This window comes from Callorhinus ursinus, unplaced genomic scaffold, assembly GCF_003265705.2.
Source record: "Callorhinus ursinus isolate GAN/ISIS: 27379988/994484 unplaced genomic scaffold, GSC_fseal_2.0 scaffold9, whole genome shotgun sequence".
NCBI classification, from domain to species: domain Eukaryota; kingdom Metazoa; phylum Chordata; class Mammalia; order Carnivora; family Otariidae; genus Callorhinus; species Callorhinus ursinus.
This window is the reverse complement of record NW_027397071.1, coordinates 7,459,832-7,465,831: the sequence shown is the minus strand read 5'-3', so window position 1 is coordinate 7,465,831 and position 6,000 is coordinate 7,459,832.

Here is a 6,000-nt window from a genome sequence, read left to right as displayed (position 1 = left end):
AGCGATCCCCAAAGAGGGATCAAAACACATCAAAATGACACAGAAGCCACCTTGAAGAAGTGCTCACTGGCTAAATCTGGGGCAGTTTCAGCATCAAAACAATTAATGGTGGTAAGAGATACAAACCACGGAGCAAAATAGGAATTCGAAAGTCCACGCTGATATAAGTAAATGATAAAGCAACAAATCAACAAACGAATATGATTCTTCTTTAAAACATCATGCCAAATAAATGAGGGTGGGATCATGGAAATAGAAAAATAGAAATAGAAAATCGCCATTTGGCAACCATCATTGTGGTGTTTGATTCAGACTGGAGTCATCGTTGGAAGCTCAGGCTGGTGGGCAGAGGTTAGGTGAGGAACAGGACGTTGGCGTCATATGTGATACTGCTAAATTTCAAAGGGGAAAATGGAGACTGTATGGTGCAGAAGCTGGCGACATGACCAGAGAGTCAACCAGCGTCGAGCCAGATGGACACCAAGCACTGAGAGAACCGTGGGACTACTTCAGCAGTGTTCCTGCCAGGAAAGCCTGATCCGGCTTGGCCAGGAAGAAGCATCAGAACACTTAGGTTGAGGGACATCCTTGGCATAGAAGGCCCGTTCTCCTTAAAACCATCGAGGACGCAAAAGGAGGGAAGACAGAGAAACTGTCTCAGATAGAGCACGTGAAGGAGACATGAAGCGAACACAGTGACAGGTCTTTGTTGGCAACCTGAACCAGAGAGGAAAGAGTTGTTGTCGGGACAGCTGGGGGAATCTGAATGGGGTTTGTGGATTGGAGGACGATACTGTATACACACATGTGTTCTCATTTGTAGGGTTCTATGGTGGTTATGTGGAGAATGACCTGGTTTGGGGGGAAATACACACTGGGGCATTCGGGAGCAATCCGATGTCATGTCTGCAGTTCAGTTTCAAAGGGTTCAGAAAAAGATGAGTAATAATGGCTATATATAAACACAGATCTATAAATCAGCACACACACCCATAAAAGGGGGGAAATGCCGCGAAATATGAACAATGAGGGAATCTGGATGAAGGATATGAAACAAGAATCCTTTGTATTGTACTTACAACTTGGCAGTGAAGGTTGAAATGATCTCCAAACAAATTATTTTTTCTTCATGCAGGAAAAAAATAAAAGAGTAACCTCATCATGGTTCTTCCCCAAGGCCATTTCTGCTCCCTGCGAAAGGGACTCTGTCTTCTACTCCTGCTGCCTTCCTTGACACATTGAGAGCCACACGAGGAGTCTTTGACACAGGCCTGCTGGCGGGCCGGCCATGGCCAGACGCACAGCGCTGACCCTCGCAGAGGGCAGCCCCCTCACTTTGCAAGTGTTCCTGGCATGAGTCAGATGTAGCATGGTTGATCAACTAGGGATTACGATCACCTTCACAAACCACTATTGGTTTTACCTTGATTGCCATGGGGAGCAGTCATCTCGAGGGAGGGGAGGAATCGGTGGGGAGGAGAGCAGAATCAGCGGGGATGTTCTGTCTCAGCCGCCGGCCGGTCCACCAGCCTTGCAAGCAATTGCCGGCCATCTGTGGCTGAGAACCAGGCTGCCATTCACTTGGACCGTCTGGAGAGAATTTTGCTGCTTTGCATCTGATTTTCTGTGTTGTTCTGGATTCGGTGACATTTAACTTTGGTGTTGTCAGTTTCGATCAGCCAGGGTATTATTTTTGGTTTTCAGTTAACAAAATACATATTTAGAGCTATAACAGCACCTTCATTATTGAAATTTCTGAATAATAATTTTGTTATATGAGTCTGAAATTCTCTGGCTTTTCATCCGTTTTGTTCCTTTGAAGTAATTGTTTATGCAACACAGTTGTTTTGTTTTGTTTTGATGTTTCTTTTCTCAAGACTATAGTGCTGGGCTGGAATACTCCAGAACATAAACTCAGAGTTGGAAGGGGACTCAGAGGGTGTCTAGGGCACAGTGTCTGATCCAGACTGCAGAATGACTTGTACGCCATGGACCCAGGGGTTACAGCTCAGGAGGAAAGAGCGGGCAGAAAGAGGCCTCAAGCCACAGGTGCCTCTCCCCTGAGCAGAAAAGGGGCTGAAGCCAGCAGACATTTCCCTTGCTCAGCTAAAGCCAGAGTTAGCACGGACCCACCCAAACTGCCACCAGCACAGTCATGATGAGGCCCCAGCCTCCACATAAACTCCTCCAACCATAGGGACCTCAAGCAGCTCCCGTTGAAGCTCTGTGATCTAATACTCAAGAGAGGTCCTGGTATTTGCTCCCTCTCTCCCCTCCTCACCCTGTACCTCACCCCATCTTCTAAGTCTCTCCAGACCCACCCGGAAGGGTCAGACCCAGAAGGCACATTTCTGAGGCAGCCCAGTAGGGTGGGAGAGGCGCCCTGCTGCCCCCCAAGGGTTGCTGGGGCTGTCGCTTGCCTGTAGTCTCTTTGATGGCTTTGTGCTCCGTGCTATAAATAAATGATTTTGAATGCTTATCTACTTCCCTCCGGGTGCTTTTCAAGTTATTTTTGGGTGACAGGCCTCTTCAGTGTTAGGTGGGGGCCTGCATTATTGAAGACCATGTGTGCCTTGTCAAAGGGAAATAAGGTCAGCAAGCACGTGGTGGAGGCTGGGGTGGGCGCGCGTGGATGCGGGGCTTGTCTGAGGTTCGGAGCACCGTTCCTGTCTTCTTGCGGAAGTGTCCCAGACCATGGGGCCCCCAGTTCAGCCCAACTGCTCCCCACAGACCAGCCTGAGCTGGGGCTCTGCTCATCTCATGAACCCTGCGTCCACGGGCTCTAGGCCCTTAGAACAAGCACCATGGAAAGTGCACAGGCCCCTGGAGAGGAGTCAGGACCCTTGGGCTCCTGTCCAGGCCCGCAGCTTCCCGGCTGGATGGTCTTCAGTGAGTCACAACTACTCTGTGTCTCCGTTTTTTTAATCCAGGCAATGGGACTGCTGACCACCCCCTGCCTGGTTAGAGGGCTGGAACGTGGGGCTTTCATTCCCCTACTATGGGCAGCTCAGGCTGCTGAGGCCCGAGAAACATGGCCAGGGCTCTGCACATTCCCCAGCAGCCAGGGCCTCAGGGACTTCTGTAGCATGGCAAACTAAGCTGTATCCTTTGACCTCAAGCGTCCATGCAAGCAACTCAAAAAGAGAAACCCCTATTTCCTAGGGATTCGCTTAGGATCCAAACTCAGAGGAGGCGGGAGACAGAGCCGCCCTCCTCCAGCCCCTGCCCCTCCATCCAGAGTCCTTGCCCCTCTGACCACCGACTTTTCCTCAGAGCTCGCATTTTTCTCCGGAGGAAACCTCCTCAGTCCCTTCCTCTTTCTCACTGTCCTACACCACCACCTCCGGGCCGGCCCCTCAGCCCCTCGGCCCCTTGGGCCCTCAGCGCCTCCGCCACGGCATCTGTCCCTCAAATCCCTGCACCCCTTCCTCTGTGTCTCCAGGCCTCTAGCACCAGTGGGCAGAGCCCAACCCTGAAGACATTAAACCTTAGCATTTGGTCTGAGGAATCTTTTGCATTTGCTGTGGTTTTCTGAGTCTTCCTGAGAAGGAATCCACTCACCCACTTTGTAAAGCCCAGCACCAAAGTGTCTGAATACTTCCAGAAAACGTCTGTTGCCTTAAGAATCCTTCCTCCTTATTTTCAGGAGTTTGTTCGACCTGTGTCTGTCCCTGTCAGGTCACATTCCCCCTGGACCTTGGTTGGGCTCCAGCTCCGGGCCTTCTAAGCCTCTTCGGGATCCCTCTTCCTGCTGCTCCCACAGCACGGCCCCTGGGTCTCCTTGGCAGGACCCCCTGTCCCTGACCAGCCGTGGCTCCTCGTCAACCTGTCGCCAGCCCTTGCCCCACCTTCCCTGCCCCTCTGCCCATCGTCCCAGCCCCGTTCATTATCCTGACCCCTTTCTGCTTTTCACCCTCCACTGATTTGCAGCGGGTGCCAATTAATAATTTTAAATGGTCACCAACTTTCCCAAGCCTCAGGCAATGATGGAGATTTAGGTCTAAATTAAAATTTGCTAATTTAGGAACATTTGCCCACAACTCGCTGCCGAGGTACTACGACTTGGCAGGCGTGCGCCTTTGGTGCCCTGTCTCTCCATCTCTGGAGGGGTTAACCAGGTGCTTCTCTATCCAGGCAGTTTTGTCCCTCAGCGGACATTAGGCAACCTCCAGACACACTTTTGGTTGTTACTTCTTGGGGAGGGGAAATGCTACTGGCATCGTGGGTACAGGTCTGGGATGCATCTAAACATCCCACGATGCCCAGGAAAGTCCCCAACAACAAAGAATTATCTGGCTCAAAACGTCAATAGTGCTGAGGCTGAGAAACCTGGATATAGAACATTCCCTGGCTTCTCCCGTAGAAACCTTCCCTTGCACAGCCCTGCATTCTCTAGAGCAGGCCTCGAAGGGTTTGTTTCTAGACATCTAGAAACTTAGAAGTGCAAAATTATCTCCTTAGGTGTGCTGGATCTGTTTTCTTTGGCCCTGTAGATTGTTTATTTTAATGGATCCAACATTCAAAATCAGAAGATTTTGCAAGAAAATCGATCTAGAGCTTGTCCTGAAAAACGGAAGATCTTTTAACACTTGTCCCCAGTTTCCAGAAAGCAACATCCAGTGGGAGCTGAGAGTAGCAGCCACCTACAGCCCTTTACATGGGGCGTTACTTATCTGGGTCACCTCAGCCTCACCCCTGCTCCAGACAGTTCCTGCTGGGCATGTGAGTGACCCTTTATTCCTCTAGAGTCCCTGCCGGGCCCAGCTCTGCAGACTCACAAGATGCCAGGGTGCTGGGTGGAAAGTAACTCTTGTGTTCCTTTCCTGGTTTCAAGTTTCCTGCTGGGAGATGGGGCTCCTGTGGATTGCGGTTCCCCATGAATCCACAGCCAACACTCCCCACGGAGCTGTACGAGAGAGCTGAAGAGCAGGCCTCGGTCACTTAGACTGAGGGAACCCTATCCCCACCCCATCTCCTAACACAGCGTTGGTAAAGTGGCCCGCAGGCTAAGGCAGGCTTGCTGCCTCCTTCGTAAATAAAGTCTTATTGGTGGGCGGTCATTCCCATTCATTTACCTGTTGTCTGGTTGCTTCCCCAGTACACAGGCAGAGCTGAGTAGTTTTGGGAGAGCCTCAGTGGCCCATGAAGTCTAACATATGTACTGTTTGGTTCTTCAGAGAAAAAGCTTGCCAACCTCCGGAGTGACATGGAAGTCCCTCCCATTTACATACCGTTTGCAGTTTACAGAGCACTTCTCTTGATCCTTGTAACAATTTCATGATGCAGTCGGGGCTAGGATTACAGAAAGTACAAACAAACATTTTTGAGCAGCTGCTGGGTGCCAGGTGCCGAGCTCCAGTCTCTCACAGGCATTTCCTTGTAGCAGCCTTGGGGAGTAATCACTTCAACTTTACAGAAGCTCAGAGAAGTTAAGTGACAGGCCCAAGGTCACCAGCGAGTCCGTCTGGCTCCCTGCCAGGGCTCCCTGTTCTCCAGCTCACTCTGATGCAAGAGTCTTGACCCTCTGTTGCACCGTGGTCGACGTTTACCCCCATGGCACCACTGTGGGACCACCCCCCCACCCCACCCCACCCCCCACACACAATTGCTAAGGCTGCAGCCTTCACTCTCCGTGCCTCACACTGGTGAGTCACCCAGGAGTAGAGAAGTGTTGCATGAAGGGTCAGCCCACCCTGGTTCATTCTTGCCCCCTCTTCCCGAATTGCCCAAAGTTGGATGCCCCATGGACTACTGGGCAAACTCTCCTTGTCCCAGACAGCTACCATCCTCAACCATTGTTGCCGGGGGGAGGAAGCAGATGCTGTGAATGCCAAGCCTAGCTCATCCTGACCCCAACCACTGTTGATGCCAGGATGAAAGAGCCAGGGACCTGGGGGGAGATTAGAAAGGAAGACAAAGGGAGGGGGTCACAATGGGGACGAGGGCCAAGGAATCAGGGCAAACACAAAGCAACTGTGTGTTTCATTACAAACTGCCCGG